The sequence below is a fragment of the Felis catus genome, chromosome A3 (assembly GCF_018350175.1).
Source record: "Felis catus isolate Fca126 chromosome A3, F.catus_Fca126_mat1.0, whole genome shotgun sequence".
In the NCBI taxonomy this organism is placed as follows: Eukaryota; Metazoa; Chordata; class Mammalia; order Carnivora; family Felidae; genus Felis; species Felis catus.
Window position 1 is genome coordinate 61,243,613 of NC_058370.1, and position 25,346 is coordinate 61,268,958.

General features: G+C 37.4%; 1 protein-coding gene across 6 annotated transcripts in view; it reads left to right on the top strand.

The window, feature by feature from the left end:
• Window positions 1-25,346, top strand: part of MGAT4A (alpha-1,3-mannosyl-glycoprotein 4-beta-N-acetylglucosaminyltransferase A) — a 123,454-nt gene that overhangs the window by 17,490 nt on the left and 80,618 nt on the right. The gene's annotated exons all lie outside the window — the stretch shown is intronic.

The following is a 25,346-nucleotide window of genomic DNA, read 5'->3' on the forward strand; positions in this document are numbered from 1 at the left end:
TCATTTCTTTCTTTCTTGTATCTTGATATGAGTATGGACTCATGGATATTTATTGTGTTTTGTGGGCTATAATACATTATTATCATTAATTATTTTGGTGTTTAAATTGTTGCAGAGGTGGCCATTGGGAGCTTCAAGTTGGCTTCTGTGCCTTCAACATGGCCCTCCTGTTTTTTCCAAATTTATTGAGGTGAAATTCACATAACATAAAATATAAAGTATATTAAAATGAACACTTCATTGGCATTTAGTGCATTCACAATGTTGTGCAACCAGCACTTCTATCTAGTTCTTATTCATTTTTTGAGTAATTTTTGATTCTCTGGTGCTATAAGATACTCCAGGTTTATCTCGTATTTTCTCTACCCCAGCCCTGGAAGTAGTCATTTCTTCAGGGAGGACCCTCTAGTTCCTTTAAAGAATGGACTCTTGGTGTGCTCATTCCTACTATGGTGTCACCACTTATACCCTAAGTAGACAGTGCAAGAAAGTATATGTATGTCTACACATATATTAAAAACAACAACAACACATGAGTTCATACTAATCCTTCTGATTTTAATCCAGTACAATTGTGTTCATTGTGGTTTCTACATTTCTTTTTTTGTAACTTGTCTCCAACAGTAAAAAAAAGAAAAAAAAGGCTGTTAGTATCCCAGTATAGTTACTTATTTGCTCAATTGCAGTATATAAAGATAGTAGTTTCAGAATTTCTAACCGATATCCAAGTGAAAAATAAATCTGTTGGGGTACCATATCTTCATATAGGACTTTTTGTCTTATAAGTATAGAGTGAAATGCTGTTTTCCAAAGTTACCTAGCTTATTTCTTAGCCACTTTCTTTTCAGTGTGGTTATGCCATTCATTTATAATACACATGAGCTCATTTATTACTGCTTATATTGTATTTTGGGTACCACTCCTGTTTATTTGCAGTCATTTACATTTTGGACATGTGAAACATCGTGGTTCTGACACTCAACCGTAAAAAAAGATCACCTAAGAGAAATGCCACTCGTCATTCCTTCTACTCCATTTCCCTTCCTTCTACCCAGTTCCATCTATCCCTTGAAGGTATTCAATCTCATTTTGTTTTAACCTTTCTGTATTTCTTGTTGCACAAATTGAGCAGGTACATGAATATTTCCTCGTATCCTTTTCTTTCTTGTGTTATGGGAAGCGTACTATAGATACCCTTCTGGGCTTTGTTCTTCCCACTTGAGCAACATGCCCTGGAGATTATTCCATAACAGTTCATGAAGATTGTCCTCATTCTTTTTTTGTTTTTGTTTTTTGCTTTTTTAAAAAGTTTGTTTATTTGTTGTTTGTTTTCACAACTTTATAATACTCCATTGTGTGGATGTACCATAACCGTAATTTATCCAAGCACTCTCCTCTTCAGGGACATTTAGGTTTTTACTGCATTCATTTAGTATTTTAAGTGAATGTTTTCTCTCAGGGATTGTGCTGGGCCTTCAGTAAAGGAAATCTAGTTTATAGATTTTTTTTTTAATCTTAAGTTTAATTTTAGCTTTAATTTTTTATCCAAACCATGAGAAATCAAGAACTTAATTTTTTGGAAGAAAACTGTAGTTGCCATCTGTGATATAAACATGAAGGTCTAGAGGTAGATTGATTTGTTTACCATTTAGATTTGAATAACTTATTCAGGAAAAGTAGATTTTGTCTGTCTTTTGCTAAAGTATATTTTGTTTGCCTACTAAAGTTAATATTTAGTTTCAAAACCTAAAGATAAAAGGTAGGCCAATATTTAAGAAGCTTTATTCTATACCTTTCTGACAAGAAGCTATAAAGTAACTTAGAACAAATGCAATCAGTATTCTTATTTTTCCAATTTAAAAAGTAATAAATATTCACATGCCAGGCTTTTTACCCTCTCACAGTTGAGGCGATATGATAAAATTTTCTAGCCAAGGGGACACTGAGTTGGTATGTGTATTGATCTTCATTTCAACAGGTTTCAATACTTACTGTCTTCAGAGAAATTTTATTTCTTAAAGTAAATGTTTTAATTGAAGTGTAACATACATATAAAGAGTCCATAATTGAAGGAATATAGCTCTATAAATTGTCACAAAGTGGTCACATCTGTGTAACAAACTCTGGAAGGAGAACATTTCAGCACTACATATCTTGGTGTGTGTTGGTACCTAATATTTTTGGCATTTTACCTAGAAGTTGCTGATATAGCCTTTCTCATGGTACTTCTCTGAAGGAACCAAATCTTGGATTCATTTCTCTATTGCAGTTTGCATTTAGGCTTTCTGCTTGCCCAGGATTCACTGAATGTTGTGTTTGCTCATCTTGAACCTTCCCAAGTGATAGGAAGGCAAGGATGATTAATACACAAAACCTGCCCTATGAAGGAATAACTTAGTTTCAGGGACCAGACCAATACTCAGAATAAGTACTATTGTTATTTCTGCTCTCATGGAGGTATGGACCCTGTGCTATGATAGCATCAAGGTAGAAACAATTTATTCTGATAAGGGGTTGTGGAAAACCTTTTAAGAAGTTGTATTCGAGGGGCACCTGGGTGGCTAAGTCAGTTAAGCGTCCGACTCTTGGTTTTGACTCAGGTCATGATCTCATGGTTCATGGATTCAAGCCCAGTGTTGGGCTCTGTGCTGACAATGTGGTGCCTGCTTGGGATTCTCTCTCTCCCTATCTCTCTGCCACTCCCCTGCTTGCTCTCCATCTCTCTCTCTCTCAAAACAAAAACATTTTTAATAAAGTTATATTTGAGTTGGTCTGAAAGATAAGTAGGAATTTGATAGGAAAAATGTACTTCCTGTGATAATAGAGAAGGTAGATGTTGGGTTGAATCAGGTGTGTACAAGGGGCAGAAGACTTGAATGGCAGTAACATTTCACCTATTCAGGACCAGAAGTGTTGACCTTATGCATAAAGGGTAGAAGGGGAATGGGAAGAGACTGGGGAATAAGATGGTACTGGAAGCTTTTGTTAGATCAGAAGTAGGTATGATGGTGGTGAAGGAGATGAGAGATCTGAAGAGCTAGGAAAGAGTTGATCTTTCGATGAAGAGGGTCGTTGTTTTGGGGCACTTGCGTGGCTAAGTTGGTTAAGCGTCTGACTCTTGATTTCAGCTTGGGTCATAATCTTGTGGTTCGTGGGTTCAAGCCCAGCATTGGGCTCTGTACTGACAGTGAGGAAGGAGCCTGCTTGGGATTCTCTGTCTCCCACTCTCTGCCCCCCACCCCCTCTCTTCCGCTCTCTCTCAAACATAAATAAACATTAAAAAAAAAAGAAAAAGAAAATACCTCTTAAAAAATAGAGCCATTGTCTTATTACTTTGTCCTAAATTTTACTTCTAATAATATATCCTATTTCTTTAGACTTGGGTGCATTTTTTTGGGTAGGTGATGACATGACACTAACACATGTGTGTGCACACATCTTTTTTCTCATAATTTTGCTTAAAAGTACAGCTGATTCTTTTGAACTTCAGACATCTCAGACAAAAAAGTACAAATATTGCAAAACTTACTCCCATACATTTATTTATTTATTTATTTATTTATTTATTTATTTATTTATTTATTTATTTATTTATTTATATTTCTTTCTAACTTGAGAGAGAAAGAGTGCACGAGCTGGGGAGAGGGGCAGAGGGAGGAAGAGACAGAATCTCATGCAGGCTCCCTGCTCAGCATAGAGCCCAACGCAGGGCTGGATCCCATGACTGTGAGATCATGACCTGAGCCAAAATCAAGAGTCTGATGTTCAAGTGACTGAGCCAAGCGACCCAGGCGCCCTCCCATATTTATATTGAAACTTTTCTGAACCATCAGTACCATGGGCTTCATACATTTCTTTACTTCTGAACTTCCCTAAGGTTATGGAATTCTTATGTATACCTTTCTGAGGTTTTAGAAATCTCACCAGCCTGGGGGGAAAAAAAAAAAGTGAATGTCTGCTGAGACCACTTATGTTACACATGATCAGGGTTATTGACTGAGTCTTGAATGGAGTAGGGGACCTGGTTGCTTCTCCCAAGATGATTTAAATCTGGACTGCTTATTATCTAGTTGGGTCCTTTTTTGCAATTAAACTTAATTTGTTAGGTTAATAAGGCCACTTAAGTTCCCATTGCTCATATAGATTTTCGTTTTTTTCCATGCTGGTAATTCCATGCTGGTATTTTTCCTCTGGATTAAATTCTTAATTGTCCTCTTATCATTACCCTGTCCTGGTAGAGATTATTACAAATTTAAGCATGCCTTATTAGAATCTTGTGATTAGAAGGCTGCCTAGAATTTTCTTCCTCTGAGATAAGGGATTAGTCTAGGAGTTTGATCATTTTAGGACAGATCATGGAATATTTTCTTTTTTTTTTTTAAACTAAATTTCTTTGTATGACCTTATTCTGATCATTCCCCTTTCCCCTCCTTGTTCTTGTTACAGTTTTTTTTTCCCCAAAACTTTTGGGCTTGCACAGAATTTCCCCTCATTTCTTTGTAGACACAGATAGAAATTTATGTCTCTGGAAACAAATACTCCAGTATATTGACAGTCTTCTATTTATTTAAATCAATAAAAAATTAACCGTGTTCTGGGGGGAGGGGGAAAATTAACCATATTCTTTTCTTTACCTTTTCCACATTTCAACCTGTTTCTGAATATTTTATTTTTCTCTTTTTCAGTACTATTTACAAAATAAGTGTATATCCACTAAATGTAATTTTTTTTTCTTCAAATGTCCACATTGTCACAACTTGTCTACTGGAGGCCCTTTTAGGCTGTTTCTTTTTATCTCTTTAGAACTCTCCCTGACATCTTTGAAAGCATCCTTGCTTTCTTAGCCTAATTCCATGCTTCTAGACACATCCTGATCCCCGCCCCACCTTCATCAGTAGATGTGAAATCAGCTGTATCTTAAGACTTCTAGTTCATTTCAGTAGGAACTGTATTAGAGACCAAAATTTGGGTGCCCATGATACTTAGTGATGGACAAAAATGTTGCCCTTGTTCTTAGGAAATGGTCATAGGTTGATTTTTCTTATTTAACTGATCACATTGCTGTGTCCTACTTTCCCTTCTGTGTAAGGTTTCATCGATCACTCCAACTTTGCTCTATGTTGATGAACTGCAGCTTTCTAAAGAGGAGTTCCAATAGGATTGGAATTTTGCAGGGAAACTGGCAGTCTGGGACTTGTTACTTAAAAGAGAATGTGGAAAGTTGTACGGGAGAGGAAAAGAGCTTGCCTGCTAGATTATCTCTTTCTTCACTGTGGCAAACAGCCAGTTGTTACTTGAATTTACCTCTTTGTTAGTCCTGGCAAATGTCTGTGCAGAGAAACTTCTGTTGGCACTTGGATTGCTATTTCAGAGTACCAAAACTTAAAAAAAAAAGAAAAAGAAAAAAAGTTGCCCACAAATCCTGTGTGTGAGTTATGGAAAAAGGAGGTAAATGTTCCAGGAAATAAAATAATCCTAAACTGGATGTCTAATGGTTGCTGCCATTACAGAATTTTTCCTGGTACCTTGTTCTTTCATTATGCCAGTTGAGGTTAAGCTTGAAAAGTTGACCTCCAAAACCTGTGGTGTGGTTTCCTATTTTTGTTGCCCGTCTTAATTTGTATTTATCTCAAGTTACCTCTTTTGTAGCTCTTCAATATTCCCCCAAATCTCTTACCCTTCCTATCCTGCCCTCCACTTTTTACACTTAATCAGTGGTAAGGTCCTATTTGTTTGCATATGATTTTGCAGAGAAATAATAAGACTGATTAGAACTCTATTATTGCTCTATAGTGCTGCCATTTCAGGAGAAATCAGCCTGTTGTTCATGGCTGAAAATAAGTACAGAGTTGGTATTTGGTAACAATGAAGAATACCATTTGTCGACCGTGTTTTGCATCCACGATCTCATTAGGTCTTCACAACAGCTCTAGGGAAGTAGGTGAATATTAAATCCCTATTTGACGTGGAGATATTCAGGCAACCAGTAAATTATTTAATCCCAATCCATTATGAGGCTGGAGAATGATAGAATACAAGATGTGAGCTCAGGTGTGTCTGATGCCATGCTTGTACCACCAGAAGCAGATCTTAGAGACAGCCAGCCAGCTACCTCCTGAGTGTGTTACTTAAGTGGAGTCTCCTTAGAAGAACTTGTGGAATTCTCATTTTGTTGGTTACCTAATGTGACTTTTTCATGTGCTTTTTCTAAAGCAGTATTTCCTTCACTAGTGTTTGAGTCTGTTGTAACTCTATTTATGTTACATTCTTTTCAAAGGATGAGGTTTCAATTTTTAATAAATTTAGCAAAAATCCATTTTAACTTGATTGTTTTTAGGTTAAAAAGTTAGTTCACCATTAGTTAAAGGATACTTAACTTTTGCAAACAATCTGTTGTATACTCTAACAAAGTTACCTTTAAGTTGAAATGTCTGTATTATTAGTTGCCAGTATTTCTAGAAGTCTGTGTTAACTTGAGTCATGATGGATTTTTGTTTTGTCGCTGAGTAGAGCTGTTAAAGCGTTTTCCTAGCAAATTGTGTTTAAGAGTGTAGAGTTTAGAATGGCATGACTTCCCCCCCCCCCCAACCCAGAGGTAATTACACAGAATATTAATCTTTAGGAATTTAGGTTTTATTGCTTTGATTCAGAGGAGGACACTTATAAATCTGGTGACTTTGGTTAAAATAAAACACATTGTCCACGACTGTCTCAAATTTAGTGTGTATCTCTTTTTATTATGGATGTGAAAATCAGACCATTGTCAGTTGTGCTCACTGAAATAATCTTGACATTGAGGAAATCACAGAGGAAGGGTGCATAGGCTTGAGTATATATTTTTTTGATCTATAACAAAGTTGATTAAGGTAAGCCTAAGGCAAAATTTTTATTGGTAGTTAGAAAATGTAGGTTTGCAGTGTGGAACTTAAGTTACTTTGAAACCATTTTCTATGAGTGAGTCCTGTTGAGAGTCAGATATATCATTGAATGTGTGGACTTCTTGAATGGTAAGAGATGTTTAACTATTTGGATTAGGTCATGGAGAGATCCAGAAAGAATTCCAGAGATTGCAAATGACCAGCCTTACTCTGGAATTAATAAGATTGTGTCTCTTTCCAGAAGTGAAAGACAGGGTGGGTGTAGAGGTTATTAAATTCTTAAGATGCTTTTCATGGTTTTCTTTTCCTGAGGAATAATGGCACTGTCATCATTTGGGAGAAATAAGAATCTAGACACCTTGCTTCCCTTGTAGCCTTCCTCCTTGATTTTGGAAAAGTCACTCTAGCTCTCTTGAGACTTTTTTTTTTAATGGTTTTTAATTTTAATTTTCATTCTACTTTTATGATCATGGGGAAATTTTAAAGATTGGGAGAAGTGCTAGAAGACAAAATGTAGGCAAACAGGGTTTTGTTTCTCTTTTAAAGGACAAGAAGGTGGATATTGCTGACTACAGAACTTGGCATTTGGGGACAGACACTTTGTGACGATGAATACTTACAAGAATAAGCAGTGATTGCTAGTAGCCAGCAAAAATGAACTAGGATTTAATCTAGACAATCAACTTCCTAAAGACAGAGACCATTTTCTTACCCTACCCCACCCTTACCCATTTTAAAAATTTAAAAGTATACATAAAAATATAGTAATATAGAAGTATTTTCTCTAGATGTTTGTTTGTACTTCCAGTCTTTTCATCTTTAATTAATAAAGCATGGCAGACCTACCTAAAATCTCCCACCTATTTTTTTTCATTTCATCTTTTTATTAATATTTTGAGCAAAGCCCACTATGTCAACTGTGTTTATTATTCATCCTTTTTCATTCCTTTCTTGCTTATTTTGGATCAATTAAGTATTTTTCCATTTTCTCCCTATGTTAATTTAGAGGATACATACTCTCTTTAAAAAATTGAGATACAATTCAAATACCATAAAATTAACCATTTTAATTTTTTTAGGCTTATTTATTTAGAGAGAGAGTACGCACAAGTGGGGGAGGAACAGACAGAGAGAGGGGGAGAGAGGGAGAATCCCAAGCAGGTTCCACACTATCAGCACAGAGCCTGATATGGGGCTTTAGCTCATGAACTGTGAAATCATGACCTGAGCCTAAATTAAGAGTCAAATGCTTAACTGACTGAGCCACCCAGGAGCCTCTAAAACTAACCATTTTAAAGTATGCTAGTCAGTGGTTTTAATATATTCATGAAGTTGTGCAAACATCACCACTAATTCCAGAACATTTTTGTCAACCCAGAAGAAAACCCTGTACTTGTTAGCAGTCACTTTTCATTCTGTCTCCCCTCCCCCCACACCTGTATTTCACCTTTGCCCCCTACCTTGATCAAGGTAAACATATCATGTTTGTGTACTCTTCTAATCCAGTTTTTATACATTGATTTATGTATATAAATTGTATGTATAAGTGTGTCTGTGTATAGGTGTGTGTTTGAAATGTTTACACAAATAGCTTTATGATGTATATGTACTAGTACTATGCAAATATTATTCTGTATTCATAAAAACATCTTGAATTTTTTTTCTCACATCATTTCAGTGTTTCTGGGGAAGGACATCCCCTAGAAATCCCTACTCTACCATTTTCACTGATGTCACACTATAGCCACTTTTTATACCATTCTGTTCTCTAGTTCCCAGCAAGATTCTCGTCCAAGTTATTCTAAAGTGGGCATATAACATTTTCATCCTTGTTCATTCAAGAGCCTGTCTTTTAGAGGTTAGGTCATGGCATGGCAGATGTGAGTTTTTTGTCCTTACACACTTGATAGGTAATGGTTGGGACATGACATCCAACCCTCTGTGTTATCATCAGTCTCTTCAACATCCACATTGTATTTCTCATTTTCAGTGTTTGGGTACCCTTGGTTCTTGGTATCTAGTAATAGGAATTTTATTGTTGATTTTCATTAATTTCAGATTATTCAGTGATCACATAATCAGTTGGGTGACCATAAATAACATTTTCAATGGACATTATTTATTTCCTCTGCAATTAGGGTGATGATCTAATGTCCAGCCTGAGGCACTTGAGAGTAAAGGGAGTGCTGTTAACAATTACAGTGGGGTAATGGTTGTAAATTGGAACTGTCTTGAGCAAAGAAATATGTAGTAAAGTGAAAGACCGTGATAGACAGTGATTGGCCATGTTTGGACAGAACAGGGAAACTGATTCAGTTGTGCTGGGAAGTGATAGCTCAGTGATCTCGAGCCATCATTCAGAATCATTGTGAACCTGTGTACCTGAGAGAGTGCATGATCCAGAGTATGAATCAAACATGTGAAACCAGCACAGGATTGCAATCAGTGCTTTAGGAAGGAAGTATAAAGAGTGAGGAGAGGGGAAACATTTCCTGAGGTGGTGGCAAGCATTTGTTGAAGCAATAATGAAAGGAAGTTCTCTTTTAGTGTGTTGATTAAGCTCTAGAAGGTTAATGAACTCTCTTCTCAAGGGAAATGAGTTTTGCCCTTTCTGAACCAGTTGGACACAAGAGTAAAGATAATGTGGGTTTCCTTATCAGAAAACTAAGATTGATGATAAAGGATAAAGGAGAAATAAGGCACTCTAAGATGTCACCCTGTCACCTTCCTTAAAGAAAGTTTCTTCTTGCATGTGAATTGTTCTTTCTATGTTCTTTTGGTGGACTCTATAGAAGTTAATATGCTAAACTATCTTAGTGGTTAAACTGCTACAGTAGTGAATTAGAACTTGAGGGAAATGTCAGTTACAGGGTATTAGGGTTTTACAGGCATTGTGCTCTTGGATTTGTTAGTAGCTTTCTTCATATTGCTCCTTTTGCTCTCTTTAGCTTAGTTAAATCATTCATTTAGCTAGTGTTTATTGAGTGTATACAAGGTACTGTTCGACTAGGCACTGGTGATAGAGTGGTAAACAAGATAGTCTTTGTGACACCAAGGATATCACCTGTTTATAGAGATGCTAAGGGTGGAGGCAGGGAGTTACCCAATAATATTTGAGCAACTGAACAGACTATTTTGGATAGCAGTGAATACTGACACTAAGATACGCAAATGTGATGGAGAATGCCAGAGGTAGGAATGAAGGCTATTAAGATACAGATAGTCAGAGAAGGCCTTTCTGAGTAGGTGGCAGTTTCGTTGAGGCCTAAATGATAAGCCAAAGCAGTAGAGTGAAGAGGGAGTCTTAGCAGTAGGAATACCAGGTGTGAAAGTGCTGAGGTAAGAATGCACTTGGCATGTTGAAGGAACACAAAATCAGTGCGGGTAGAGCCTAGTGTGGGGGGTATGGCAGAGATGGGCATCAAGAGTTCTGTGATAAATTTGAGACGCTTAGGCTAGAGATACAGATTTTAGTATTATCAGCATGCAGATGAAATTTAAAGTCCTAGGAATGGATGAGATAATTTACAGGATTGAGCCCTGTCAATTCTATCTTTGAGGTCAAGTAGAAGAGGAGAAGCAGTTGGTGAAGTAGGAAGAATGTTAGGACATTGTAATCCCAAAGAAATCAATTGAGGGAAGTGTTTCAAGAAGGAGAAAAGTGGTCGGTCACGTAGGACGCTGCTGAAAGCTTGTGTGATGTGAGGACAGATCAGTTTTGTGTACAACTCTCATTTCTAATTCTGACATCTCACTGGTCTCCAGGGTTTAGCTCACCTTCATCTCCTAAGTTGTCACCATCCTGAGTAGTTACTAGTACCCCAAAAGTGTTGTGTTTCTTACTCTCACAATGTTCCTCCCCTGACCCTCTTTGCCATAGCCTTGCCTTTCCTGTACACTTTAGCTTAACCGCCTTAGCTTCCCCATGATCTCTAGCTTTCCCTTTGACCCGTCATGGCATCTCCTTGCCAGCATGTCATCTGTGTTCCATGGTGGCCAAGAACTAGTCTTGGAGCTGAGTACAGAAATACCCTCACCCTCAGCCTCCTGTCAGTATCTCCCAGGGTGTTGCATCCTGGTACCTCCTCATTCTCTCTTTCCAACTCCATTCTCTGAGTACTGTGATCACCACCTTTTTGTGGTTGTTTCTCCTCGGCTTCTTATTAAACGGAGTGGGTCTTCTGGTTCTACTTTCTAGGTCCTTCAGTTAAAGCCATGGTATTGCTATCTGTTTATGTGTCTTGTACTTTTCTTTTAAGTAAGGTTCACACCCAGTGTAGAGCCCAATGTGGGGCCTGAACTCGTGATGCTGAGATCAAGAGTCAGATGCTTAGGGGCGCCTGGGTAGCTTAGTCAATTGAGCATCAGCTCTTGATTTCTGCTCAGATCATGATCTCATGGTTGGTGAAATTGGGCCCCATGTCAACTCTGTGCTGACAGCATGGAGCCTGCTTGGGATTCTCTCTCTCTCTCTCTCTCTCTCTCTCTCTCTCTCTCTCTCTCTCTCTGCTCCTCCCCTGCTCATGCTTGCTCACTCTCTCTCCCTCTCTCAATAAGTAAATAAACATTAAAAAAAAAAAAGATATGCTTAACCGACTGAGCCCTGCTGTGTTTTGTGGTTATAAATTAAATAACATTTTTATTAAAGTGTAATATGCTTGTAGTTAATAAAATATATGATTACCCTCAAAGGTTATATTGAAAGAATGGTATCCAGCTTCATTTCTCTGTACTGTCCTAGTCTCATTTCCTAGAAGTGGCTATTTTTAGTACTTTTGGCTGTTCTTTCTGATATTGCCATATTTATAAATGACATATATATGTTATTATTTCTTGATTTTTAAAAAATTTTAGATATAATCTATGGACTTTCTATTATATATGAGCATTTGGCTCTTAGTGTCTTTTTCTTTTGCCATCAGAAATCTGTTGAGCCTCAACTCCACTATTTCCATTTTGTTTTATAATTTCCACCTCTTTATTTTCTCTGTTCATTACATCAGTTTTATCACACTTTCCTTTAATTCTCTAAATGTGGTTTTATTTGGTTCTTTTTTAGTAGTTGTTTTGAAGTCTTCATCTGATAAATCCAACATCTGGGAATACTCAGAGATCATTTCTATGGACTGCTTTTTAATTGCCCCTCTCCAATTATGGGTCACACTTCCTTTTTTCTTTGCGTGTCTTATAAATACATGTTGACCACTGTATATTTTAGATAATATATTGATGCAACTCTAGATTTTTTTTTTTTTTCTTTTAAATCACTGATGGTGGTGGTGGTTTTGCTTGTTCATTTGTTCAGTGACTTGGTTGGGTTAAATCTCCAAAGTCTGTCTGTCCCATGGTATGTGACTACTGATCTCTATGTTTTTATTTTGACTTGTTTTTATTTTTAAGCGCACAGAATAGTGTTCAGTCAAAGACCGATCAGGGTTTGGAGTCAAACACTTTGAGCCAGTAAGACCTCTATTCTCTGCTGATGGGTGCATGTGGGCTGTGGAGCAGTCCTACTTTGGGCTGTTTTCAAGTCAGCTCTGGCTTTACTTTCCTCTTGCTTCTATTTCAGTTCTTCTGTGTGTGTCCATGGGTTTTGTCAGTTAGGCACGTGTGGGTAGCTTGGGCCTGCTCTGGTCTCTGTTGTGCGTGCTCATAGCCTACAATCAACCTGAACTGTGAAGAGCTTTTTAAGCTCCCTCTCACTAACTCCCTAGAACTCCGTGTTAAGTCCCCTTAAGTCTGCCAGTCCATTGCTTGCTCCATATGGTACAGTAGCCTCAGGCTAGCAGAGCCACTGGTCCACCCTTTCATTTGCCTCAGAGATTACCACCTTGACCTGTAGTCCCAATCAAGTGAGTCCCCTCTGGCAATGACAGTGAATCTGCTGGTTTCAAGGTCTGCCCCCTCCTTGTTGAACTTCTGAAGTAATATAGCTGAGGTGGGATGAGGCAGCTCCTGGCAAGAAAGCCACATACTTACGCTGTTCTTACCCAAAGTGCAGTTTTTTTCATGAATAATTTGTTGTATGTCTCTGGTTGATTGCCAGAGCACCGAAATGGTTGTTTTTGACTCGTTTGGCTAGCTTTATAGTTGCTCTTGGGGAAGAGAAATCTGTGGACCTCCTCCATCTGTTGTGCTAGAAGTTAGAAGTCCCCTGGGCATTTTTAAAAAAGTCCGTCAGGTGATTCTGATTTGCAGGCAGGCTTGAGACCCATTATACCTAGGATTCTTCAAACTCGTATAAATACGTACACATAAAATCATGGTGTAAAGTTTTTGCCATAGTGAATTTCTAAAAAAAGAAAAGTCTTTAGTATCTGAGGTATTATAAATAAGGACCTAATGTTAAAATAGGACCTGAAGGGGGTTAGAATATAGACCTAAATTCTGCCAGGTAGGCCAGCTGCCTTTCTTGTTTATGTATTAAAGTTGGCAGATTTAGCCCTTGGGCTTGGTGTGGTATTATTTTATGTTCAGCTTAGTTGGCTACCATCCATTTCCTAAAACACTTTCCTAATCTAATTTTTCCAGGTTGGAAAGCTGCTTAAGCATGTGCTGTGTTCAGAGGTTGTCTGGAAATCTACGCTTGACGTATTCTTAACTCTGAAAGGATATTATTCATGGTTGACATATTAGAGGAGGGCTAAATTGAGAACACTGGATTATTACAGAACATTAGCTAACTGAATTTTTTGTGATGCTTTCGAAAGACTGCCAGCCAGGCTTTGGGGATATGAGTAATTGTCTAGTTCTGGGCTCCATTGTTTAATGAAGTACATGGATAAAGTGCATTGCACCCTTAAACCGGCAGTAGACAAGAATAGCATTAAAAAAAGCTAGCATATCACTCTTATTTAATAGAATATAAATGCATGGAAATGTGAAAATGCTGGTCAACAGAATCTATCTAGCAGGTAGAGCTGTGTTAACATTTTTGATATATTTTCCTTCATTTTTCTGGACTGGTGATTCTCAAAGTGTGGTTCAAGGACATGAGTCCCAACACCTTTTCAGGAGGTTCATGAAATCAAGACTATTTTTGTAAAAATACTACTTATTTGGTTATTTGCCTTTTTTATTCTCAAAAGAGATAGCAGAAGCAGATATGAGAATTCAGCTGTATTTTGTTAAGACAGACATTAAAGAGATTTGAGCAAATGTCACTCTATTAAATGTTTTTGGTTTAGAAAATAGTTATTTTTGGCAAAATATGTTATTTATGTTAACATGTAGTGGGTTTATTTCTTAAAGAATTTTAAATATTTTACATGTTAATTGGTTTTAATTTCTAATATGGGAAGTGTTGATATAATTCACATAAAAGGTCTTTTGCGGTCCTCTAATTTTTGAAAAATTTTGTAAAGGGGTTCTGAGACCAAAAAGTTTGAGAGCTACTATACTAAATGTAATGTAATTGGCATTATATTGGGAGTGTTGGATAGCTCACGTTTTTGCTTAATATGTCACAGATGTTTCCCATGTCATTATTTTTATTGGGTCCATAACATTCTTTTATATAATTACCATCACTAGCTTAACCTTATAAATAATGCTGACAAATTTTGCACGTGTCAGTTTATGATAATTTTCCTTTTAATTTAAGAGGATTTTCAGCTTGCTGGCATAGCTACTTATTACCTAGCATTCTACAAGGCAATGACATGAAAAAAATCTAAAATGTGATTCCTGCTGTAAAGAGAGTTAACAACAGATCTGAGACTGCTTATTATTAGAAAGACCTGCTTCCAAGGCTGGACCTTGGCTCACATCTGGTAACTTGCCTGGTAAACACTGATATAAAACTGACCCTACATTGTAAGAGTGGTTTATTGTGCCTAAATTATTTATACAAGCAATTTGGTTTATGCTGAACACCTGCTTTCCTTATTAGAGTCAGGAATTTTGGTATGTGCTAGGCAGAGAGCTTACCTACATGACCAGCCTCCAATAACAACCTTGAACACTGAGTCTCTAATGAGCTTTACTGGTGGACAACACTTTGCATGTGTGTCAAAATTCATTGCTAGCAGAAGTAAGTGTGTCCTGTACCACTCTGTTGGGAGAAGTGCTGGATGCTTGTATCTGGCTGCTTTCAAGACTTTTGTCTCTAGCTTTCTGAAGTTCATTTATGGTGTTTCTTGGTATAGATTTCTTCGGGTTTATTTTTTTTGGAATTTTCTCAGCTTCTTACGTCTTAATGTATGTTCATATCTTTTACCAAATTTGGGATATTCTAGCCATTACTTTTTCTAATACTTTTTCCACCCCACTGTCTTGGTGTTTTCCCTCTGGGACTCTGTTGACAAGAATGTTAGATTTTAGATCTTTTGTTACAGTTTCAAAGGTCCCTGACACTCATAAAAATTTTTTTCCAGTCTCTTTTCTCTTTGTTGTTCAGATTGGGCAATTTTGGTGGTCTTTCTCAAGATTCGCTGATACTGTCTTCTGTCTTCTTCATTCTGCTATTGAGCCCACACATTAAATTTTTTATTTCAATTATCATATTTTCTGTTCTAAAATTTCATTTGTTTCTATAATTTTTATTTTGTATTTCTTTGTGTAGGGTTTCTTTCTTTCTTTCTCTTTTTCATTTGTTTAATCTGCCCATGGAAACATTTTTATGATGGCTGCTTTCAAATCCTTATCAGATAATTCCACCATCTGTGTCATCTTGGTGATGGCATGTATTCATTATCTTTTCTTTTTCTTTTTTTTTTTAATTTTTTAAAATGTTTATTTATTTTTGAGACAGAGACAGAGCATGAACTGGGAGGGTCAGAGAGAGAGGGAGACACAGAATCCGAAGCAGGCTCCAGGCTCTGAGCAGTCAGCACAGAGCCGGACGCGGGGCTCGAACTCACGGACCATGATACCATGACCTGAGCTGAAGTCGGACGATCAACCGACTGAGCCACCTAGGCGCCCCGTATCTTTTCTTTTTCAAGTTGAGATTTTATTGATTCTCAGTATGATGGGTGATTTTCAGCTGTATCCAGGGCATTTTAGATATTATGTTATGAGACTCTGGGCCTTGTTTAAGTTGTCTGTCTTAGCTGGCCTTCTCTTACACGATTTTTTGGGGGGAAGTTGGAGTGCCACTTTATCACTGCCAGGTGAGGATAGAAGTCCAACCTCCTTACTTTCCCTCTGTTGATACCCATTAGGAAGGGGCATCTCATTTCTGCTGTGCAAGGGTAGGAGGTTGGTTCCCCATTAGGCGTCTGGTGACGCCACTCTGGTTGGCAGAGGGGGAGGAACCTGTCACTACTTTCCATTTGGCCTCCACTGATATTTCATTGTGGGGGCACTTTACTGTTGAAGGGTAATGAAAGTCCTGGCTCTTCGTACATTTTTTTCTGATATGGCCTGTGTGTGTGTGAGTGTGTGTGTGTGTGGGGGGGGGCTTTGTTACAGTTGGATAGGGGTGGAAGTCTAGACTCCCCAGTTTGCTTTTGCTAGTGAGGTAGGGATTGGACCATGGTGGTTTTCATGGTGTTTGGTCAGGAATATAGTGGTTATTGTCTAAAAGGTTTCTCCCTTGCTAGGTTGTCCCATCCTTAGTCCTTTTTAGAGAGAGTGGGTTTTTCTTGGGATGTTTTTGTGTGCTCCTGTTTGTGTTTCCTGGATGGTGGCTTCTCCAGTACTCTGTCTGGAATATATGAGGCAAAAAGAAAACTCAAGAGAACTCACTATTGTGTCGTTCCTTAGGTTCCATTGTCCCTTCTATCTGCTGACTTCTGTACGCCTTTAAGAACCTTCCTTGTGTTTGTAATATGTAATGTCCAGGGTTTTTGTTACACTTAGTGGAAAGAATAGGGAGATGTCTATTTTGATCTGTAACTGGAGTCTTGATCTTGAACTTGACAGAATTCATTTATGATGTTGTCATCTGAAGAGTCCTAGTCTGAGATTTTACTTTTATAATCCATTTCACCAACAGTGAGTTTAGGGTAATATTACCTGTCTCTGCATTCATTTTCTGATTTATCTAGTAATTGTGAAATGTTTTCCTGTCAGTTTCCTTTTTGTTGTTGTTGTTGCCATTATGGTTACAGGAAGGAAAAATCCTAAATTCTCAATTGTTTTCAGTGAAGTTTACAAAAGACTACAAAGTTAGTGTTTCCAAGCAAGTGAACTGTATTTATGTCAGTTGGACAAAAAAAGTTCTCAGTAATTAAAAATAAAGACAACAGAAAAGGTGGGGATATTTCTGGGTGGATAGGGGGAACATGAATAATAGGAAAGAATAAAGAGGTGAAAGATGCGAAGTTTGTGGATGATAATGAAAAGTGCGGAAAGAAACATAGAAAAATTTGAAAAGAGTTTTGCAGAAAAGTATTAGGAAAGGTAGATAATAAGGAACAGAGGAAAGTGAAGAGAAGGAAGAAAACATGAAATAAAGCATAAAAGGAATAACCAGATCTAGTGAGGGAGATACAGAAAGTGGACACGACGTTTGCTGGTAGGGCTAGTCCATAGTGTAGGGTTGCCTAGTGATTAGTATCCTGCTTTTTATTTTTTATTTTTTATTTTTTAAAGGTATATAAGTATGTATTTATTTTCTATTTAAATTTTATGCTTTTTATTTATTTATTTAAAAAAAATTTTTTTTTAATGTTTATTTATTTTTGAGACAGAGAGAGACAGAGCATGAATGGGGGAGGGGCAGAGAGAGAGGGAAACACAGAATCGGAAGCAGGCTCCAGGCTCTGAGCCATCAGCCCAGAGCCCGACGCGGGGCTCGAACTCATGGACCGCGAGATCGTGACCTGGCTGAAGTCGGACGCTCAACCGACTGTGCCACCCAGGCGCCCCTAAATTTTATGCTTTTTAAATAAAGGTGATTCTAATGTAGAATAAATGCTCTGTCTTAAGGGATTTTTTTTAAAATAATAAATACTAATATTTTTATTCTGGCATAAAGCAGTATTTTATACATTAACTTACAGAAAATGTATTTTATGTACAATTGTAAAGAAACTGCTGCACAGATAACTCCAATGTAAAAATGGATTGTATTTTAAAAGTTCATTGAGTTTGATACTTCATGGGAAAATACATACCATTGTATCTTTTGGAATACAAATTTTTTGTTTTGGGAATAAAGCAACACCTCTTTGGAAAAGTGTCTGCCAGTAAGTTTAAGTACTTAAGGAAAAGAGTTCATGGTTGTCTGATAATTTTTACTCCAAGCTCCTTATAGCTTTCTGAATTTTTAAAAATCAGGTTTAATAGAATCATGGTCAATATAATTTAGTAAAGAACAGTTATAAACATATGGCTAAGTATACTCTAGTAAGCATTATCCTAAGTTATGCAATTTATTGTTTTTTCATCTCATTTCACTATGATAATGGAATTTAGAACTTTATGATAATTGCTAAAAAGAGATTTCCCTTACCTCAGGGAAATCAAGGAAAATGATTTGTAGCTATTTAATGGGAAACTACATCTAAGAGTGTGTTGTAATAGGTATATGCAGCAGCATCATTTGATTATCTTAAGGTGTTGTGCTTTATTTATATGATCAGTGGATAGATTTTAACTTATTAAGCCTTTACCTGGAAGTCTGTTTTCAATGATATTGTTAATGATTATACTACTTAGGGGACAACTTGGAAACAGTGATTGTATTCCAGAAAACTTCTCACCCATAGCTTCTCTGGTATTCATTCACTAGTTAGGATTCTGTTTTGTAAGCATAGTGAAAACATTATGTAAGGGAACAGAGGAATTTTACTCTTTGTTTTAATCTAAATAAAGTATATGATTTTGTGTATCAATGGGCTCCATTTTCCCTTTGAGTTTAGAAGGGTGCTGCAGGTTTAATCCGTGCTTGTATGGTAGATCCTGACTGGAATACTCTAGGGACATTGAATGGTCTTGTTAATTCTACATAATTCTTAAGAGGTCCTTGGAAATAGGTGTCCACCGAATATTTTAAAATATGTCTATGCCCCAAGTATAATCTTGAGGATTATGTCCTGAACATTTTAATGCTCCCTTCTCTCCCTGGATCTCTTAATATGTAAGCCAGAGAGAGGAGAAGCAGCTAGTGCATATTGGAGCAGAACCACACAAATGTCCAGGCTGCCTGAGTCTAGCTAGACCTACTTTGAGGACAGTATTGGCTTAATGCTGTTCAGTGGGTAGCTTAGCATCACCTTGGAGCTTGTTAGAAATTCTTCTTTTTTTATTATTTTTTTAATTAAAAAATTTTTTTTAATGTTTACTTATTTTTGAGACAGAGGGAGACAGAGCATGAGTTGGGGAGGGACAGAGAGAAAGGGAGACACAGAATCCGAAACAGGCTCCAGGCTCTGAGCTGTCAGCACAGAGCTCGATGTGGGGCTTGAACCCACGAACTGTGAGATCATGACCTGAGCCAAAGTCAGACACTTAACTGACTGAGCCACCCAGGTAACCCAGAGCTTGTTAGAAATTCTTAAGTACCATGTTAGACCTACTGGAATCAGAATCTCTTGAGGTGGGGGTCCAGAATTTTGTGTTTTAACAATCTGTGTTTTAACAATCCAAGTAGTAATGTTAGAGCAGTAATGTTAGAGAATAAGATACTTAGTCTTGTTTGTAACTTTTAGCTGTCTATTCTAATTAGAATTGTTCAAATTCATTTCATCCTCTGTCTTTTGGACTCCTATTCACTATGTCTTTTGGCTTTTCTAGACCAGTTCTTTTTTTTTTTTTTAATTTTTAAAAATGTTTGTTTATTTTTCAGAGAGAAAGAAAATGCAAGCAGGGGAGGGGCAGAGAGAGAGAGGGAGACACAGAATATGAAGCCGGCTCCAGGCTCTGAGCTGTCTGCACAGAACCTAACATGGGTCTCGAGTTCATGAACTGTGAGATCATGACCCGAGCCAAAATCGTACACTTAACCTGCTGAAGTCACCTAGGCTCCCCTTTTCTAGACTAGTTCTAAACCCTTTCTGAATCCAGTTCTTTTATTTTTTAAGAGATTTTTAAGTAGGAAATTGCCCATAATTTCATCTGGGCCTTCTTCCTTTTAAAAAATGGTTGCATAAGAATGGTAAATGTGCAATGAAATGTTTTTCAAAGGCAATGACTTCCTGAAAAATAAAGCTTGTTAAATTGTGGAATCTGTTACTAAGGGAGCTCCTCGCTCATATATGTGTATGTATGTCACACACACACACACACACACACACACACACATACGTATATATATTTTAATATTTGTGTGAAGTAGTTCATTGTAGTATTAAAGGACAGAGGGATGGACCAGATGACTTATCAACATTCTTTCCAGTGCCAGGATTTTATTGTTTAATATATATTAAAATTAAGAAATTTAAAAGTGGGTTTAATTTTTGGTAATTTTAAGTTTAACATAAGCCAGTTTTTGTTTTTATTTTTATTTTGAGAATGAGACAGAGCAAGGGAAGGGTGGAGAGAGAGGGAGAGAGAGAATCCAAAGCAGGCTCCACACTGTCAGCACAGAGCCATATACAGGGCTTGAACTCATGAACTGTGAGATCATTTCTTGAGCCAAATCCAAGAGTCGGATGCTTAGCCGACTGAGCCACTCAGAAGCCAGTTTTTAATGTTGGCTCATAGAACTCAGTAGTATCCCCCACATCTTGCTAATAAAAAAGTACTATTGTTTGAAAATGAACTTTTTTGTTCTGTTTTTATATATAATATACTGGGTTTTAGTTTATAGCACCTTTTTGTTTGTGTTAATTTTTCATCTATACTGTTTATACATTTTTTTAATTGTTGAGTCCAAAGCTGTTATTTTTAAATTGTTGAACCATATAAAATTGCCATTTTTGTTAAAAATAATCAAATATCAGCGATTTCATATGGTTCAACCTAATAAGTCTTTGAAGACCTAAAGATACACTTTTACTGGAAAACTGGCTTGATTATTTGATTTGAAGGAATTAAAGTGGTTTCTCTGGAAATTTTGTATGTTTCAGAGTCTTAGGTTCACAGAACATGATTTGTACTTTCATTGTCTAATCTGGATATATAATTTTCTACAGTTAAAAAGATTCGGGTCACCTGGGTGGTTCAGTCAGTTGAGTGTTTGACTATTGATTTCGGCTCAGGTCATGATCTCATGGTTTGTGAGTTCAAGCCCTGAGCTGACAGTGCAGAGCCTGCTCGGGATTCTCTCCCTCTCCCTCTCTCTCTTCCCCTGCTTGTATGCTCTCTCCCTGTCTCTCTCTCTCAAAATAAACTTACAAAAAAAATTTTTTTTTTAAGTTAGGTTCTGTCTACAATAAAACAAAACAAACAGAACTAGGCATTTCCTGGTAAGATGATAATATAAGAGTTTCCCACACCGTCTTGCCATGTCCCCTCCCCCATAGAAACTGATTGAAATGATTAAAGAAAAGCAAAAAAAAAAAAAAAAAAGGAATTGTGCTAGTAATGTTGAAAACAGAGAATTGTCAAACACGTAATCACAAATTTGAAGAAACTGTTTTTATGTTATACTAAAGTGTGAACTTCTGGGATGATACACTACTCTCCTCAAGGGAGCAGTATAGTACTATGGGAAATATAGGTGGAGAAAATTCTAGAAGTCACTAGTGAGCCTGTGTTTGGGTAGATGATGGAGGATGGACTGCACAGGAGGGCTGTGTAAAGATCATATGTAACTCCTTTCTGTTTGGAGGAGCCAACAGCATTCTGTGGTATTCCTGGCAGGACTAGCTCAAGGCTTTACACCACACATACTCTTTTTCACTGACATGGCTTTCTGGCTGGAGTATGGACTTGCTCTGATGTCATGGAGAGAACCCTTTGAATGCGGAAGGGTAGAGTTAGAAACAAAGGATGGATGTGAGAGATGGGAAATGACCCAATTGGAACCCTTTCATAGCTGTGGACTTTGGGCTAAGAGCAGCAGTAGTATCTGGCCCTGAAAGAAGATACTTAGGACTCTATCCAGTACTTCATGGGCCCAAGGGATCTTTTCATAAGCATGGCCAGGTCATCTGAAAGCAGGACAGCACTTTGGAATTAGGGTTGGCAGTATTTATCCATTGGTACTGGTTACTGTCTTTACTTGGTGAAGCTGGCCTCTGGGAAGTTGGTTTCAAAAAGTACCAAGAAAATGTAGGGACAGAGACTGCCCTCAAGTCCATATCCCATCTTCCCACTCAAGAGCTGCTAAAAGACCTAACCTGTATGTCATCCGGTCCCTCCTGCTTACTTTTTAAAAACTTACATTTTTTCGGGGCGCCTGGGTGGCGCAGTCGGTTGAGCGTCCGACTTCAGCCAGGTCACGATCTCGCGGTCCGGGAGTTCGAGCCCCGCGTCAGGCTCTGGGCTGATGGTTCAGAGCCTGGAGCCTGTTTCCGATTCTGTGTCTCCCTCTCTCTCTGCCCCTCCCCCGTTCATGCTCTGTCTCTCTCTGTCCCAAAAATAAATAAAAGTTGAAAAAAAAATTAAAAAAAAAAAAAACTTACCTTTTTAAGTTTATTTATTTAATTATTTTGAGAGAGGGGGAGGGGAGGGGCAGAGAGAGAGGGGTACAGAGGATCCGAAGCAGGCTCCATGCCAATAGCCGAGAGCCTGATGCGGGTCTCCAACTCATGAACTGTGAGATGATGACCTGAGCCGAAGTCAGACACTTAACCGACTTTAAGGAGCCCCTTGAAAACTTATTTTTAAAAAAGTTTCAACTGAAGAAGAGTTACAAGGGTAGTACAAAATGACTTTTCTATACATATCATCTGTTATGAACATAACCTTTCTATCAATTTGTTGATAGTTTCTTTTCAGAACCATTTGGGAGTAAATTACAGAAATCATGCCTTTTTACCCCTAAATAATTTAATGTTTATTTCCTAGGAACAAGGAATTCTGTTTAAGTACTACAGTATAAGGATCATACTTAGGGAATTTAACATTGGCACAGTATCTACTGTATATTCTGTTATTTTTTCCGGTAATGTTCTTTGTAGCATTTAGTTTGTCCGGTCTAGGATTCAGTCCATGGCTGTGCTTTGCATTTTGTTGTCATGACTCCTTTAGTCTCTTAATCTGTGATAGTTCCTAGTAAGCCTTTGTCTTTGATGACCTTGACATTTTTTATAATACAAGCTTTTTGTTTTGTACATTATCTCTCAGTTTGGATGTGTGTGATGTTTCCTTGAGATTAGATTCAGATCATGCATTTTTTGGCAGGAATGCCACATAAATGAGGTGTGTCCTCTGTGCATCATATCAGAGGCACGTTGTATCTGTTTTCTGGGTGCTGACATGAACTTTGATCACATAAGTTAGATATCTGGCAGGTTTCTTCATAGTAAAGTTAGCATATTTTTCCTTTTGTAAATTAATAAGTACTTTGTAGGGAGATACCCTGAGGTGACATACATACCCCATTTGTTCCTCAGAAAACTTTGATCTGCTGGTTTTAGCATCCATTTTTGATTCTTGCCTGAATCAGTTATTGCTATGATAGTTGTAAAATGGTAATTTTCCAACATCCATCATTCCTTCTACATTTATTAGCTTGCATTCTACTAAAAGAAACACATCTCCCTCACCTGTCAATTTTTGTTTATTATTTTATTAATGTTTATTTTGAGCGAGAGAGCAGGGGACGGGCAGAGGGAAAGGGAGAGAGAGAACCCAAAGCAGGGGTTGAGAGCTGAGAGCACAGGGCCAGACGCGGGGTTTGATCCAAACCATGAGATCATGACCTGAGCCTAAATCAGGAATTGGATTCTTAACTGACTGAGCCATCCAGGTGCCCCTCATTTATTATTTATATGAGGTCATGGATTCTTATTTTATTCAATAGGTTATAAGCTATTACTGTCAATATTTGTTTTGGTACTTAAGTTGTCTCTAATTTGGCCAATAGGGGCCCATTAAGTACCATGCTGTGCCCTTTTGACAAATCCTGTCTTTTTGTAAATAACATTTTCTTAGTTTACACCAAATTGTTTCAGGTTCATCTTAAAGTTACTTCTCCAGAGAGTTCTAATTCTCTTTTGGCAGATGATGTCAAGAAACCACTATCTCAACACTGTGTAAGTGTTAAGAAGAGGATTTTAAATTGCTCATGTAAAGAGGGAAGAACTGAGAGGAAGTTTACTCATGCTAATTTTGGACACAGCCTGCTTGGTGTAATTGGCCCTTATCCACACTGTCCAGACCTGGCAGTCTACACTGTTTTAATTCCTGTAGCCTTCTAGTGTGTTCTGATCTCAGAGCATCTTCCCCTTTATTATTTATTTATTTGTTTGTTTGTTTGTTTGTTTTGACTCTTCAGAAACATCTCTCCTGTAGATGAATTTGAGTCACGTGTCAAAAGTCATATACCAAAAAATTTCAGTGTTCTTTTGAAAGATATTGAATTGAATTTATAATTAAACTTAGGGTAGAATTTATCTTTTTTTTTTTTTTTTTTTTACAAGTTTGAATCTTCTCGCTTAGGATTGAGAGATGACTTCGTTAACTCTTCCATTAGAGGTTTCAGTAAAGGGTTTGTAGTTTTCATCATATGAATCTTCTAAAATTTTTTTAATGCTTGTTTATTTTTAAAAGACAGAGAGTGTGAGCAGGTTAGGGACAGAGAGGGAGACACAGAATCTGAAGCAGACTCCAGGCTCTGAGCTGTCAGCACAGAGCCCGATGCAGGGCTCAAACTCACAAACTGCAAGATCATGAACTGAGCTGAAGTCGGATGCTTCACTGACGGAGCCACCCAGGTGCCCCCATCATATGAATCTTGCATATTTCTTGTTACAATTCTTTTAGTTTTTGTCAGAGTATAATTGTTTATAGTTTTGTGTTTGTGAATAGTATCTTTTTAACATTTCTTTTATTATGAATATATGCATACGGACATGCGCCTAAACTATGAATGTATAGTGATGAATTTTTTTGAACTACTACCCAGAGCAGTCAATAGGACCTAGCTGGCACTCTGAAGCTCCTTTTATGCCCCTCCTAATCACAGCCTTCTTTTTCCTTTCTTCCCTCCTAAAGCCAGCAAGTTAAGGAGAATATAGCTGCTTATATGGTGATTGTTCAATGTATGGAAGAATGACAATTGAGCAGGGCAGACTTTTTTTCCCTGACACAGTATTCTGAAGAGATGTTTATTGTGTGAGCTTTTGTGTAAGGGACAAGGAACAAGATAATTGCCTGTTGTTAAGAATATCTTTATAACCGTGTAGATTTTCTGTTTCTTATTGAGTCTGTCCTTGAAGAAGGCAGAGATAATAATATTAAATACAAAGTAGTCTTTCTAAGGTGTGTTTTGTTTAGGTATCAAAATAGTAGCCTTGGATTATCCAGCTTGATACAGAAGTTGAAAACCATTGTTCTGGTTTCTCTTAGTTTAAGGAGCTTGTAGAAATTGCTCATACTACTCCTATATCCCTCAACTGCTTTTCAGCATTGCTGATCAAAATTAATGAATGGTTTGTCCTCCACCATCTCTTAGATTTTGATGTCAGA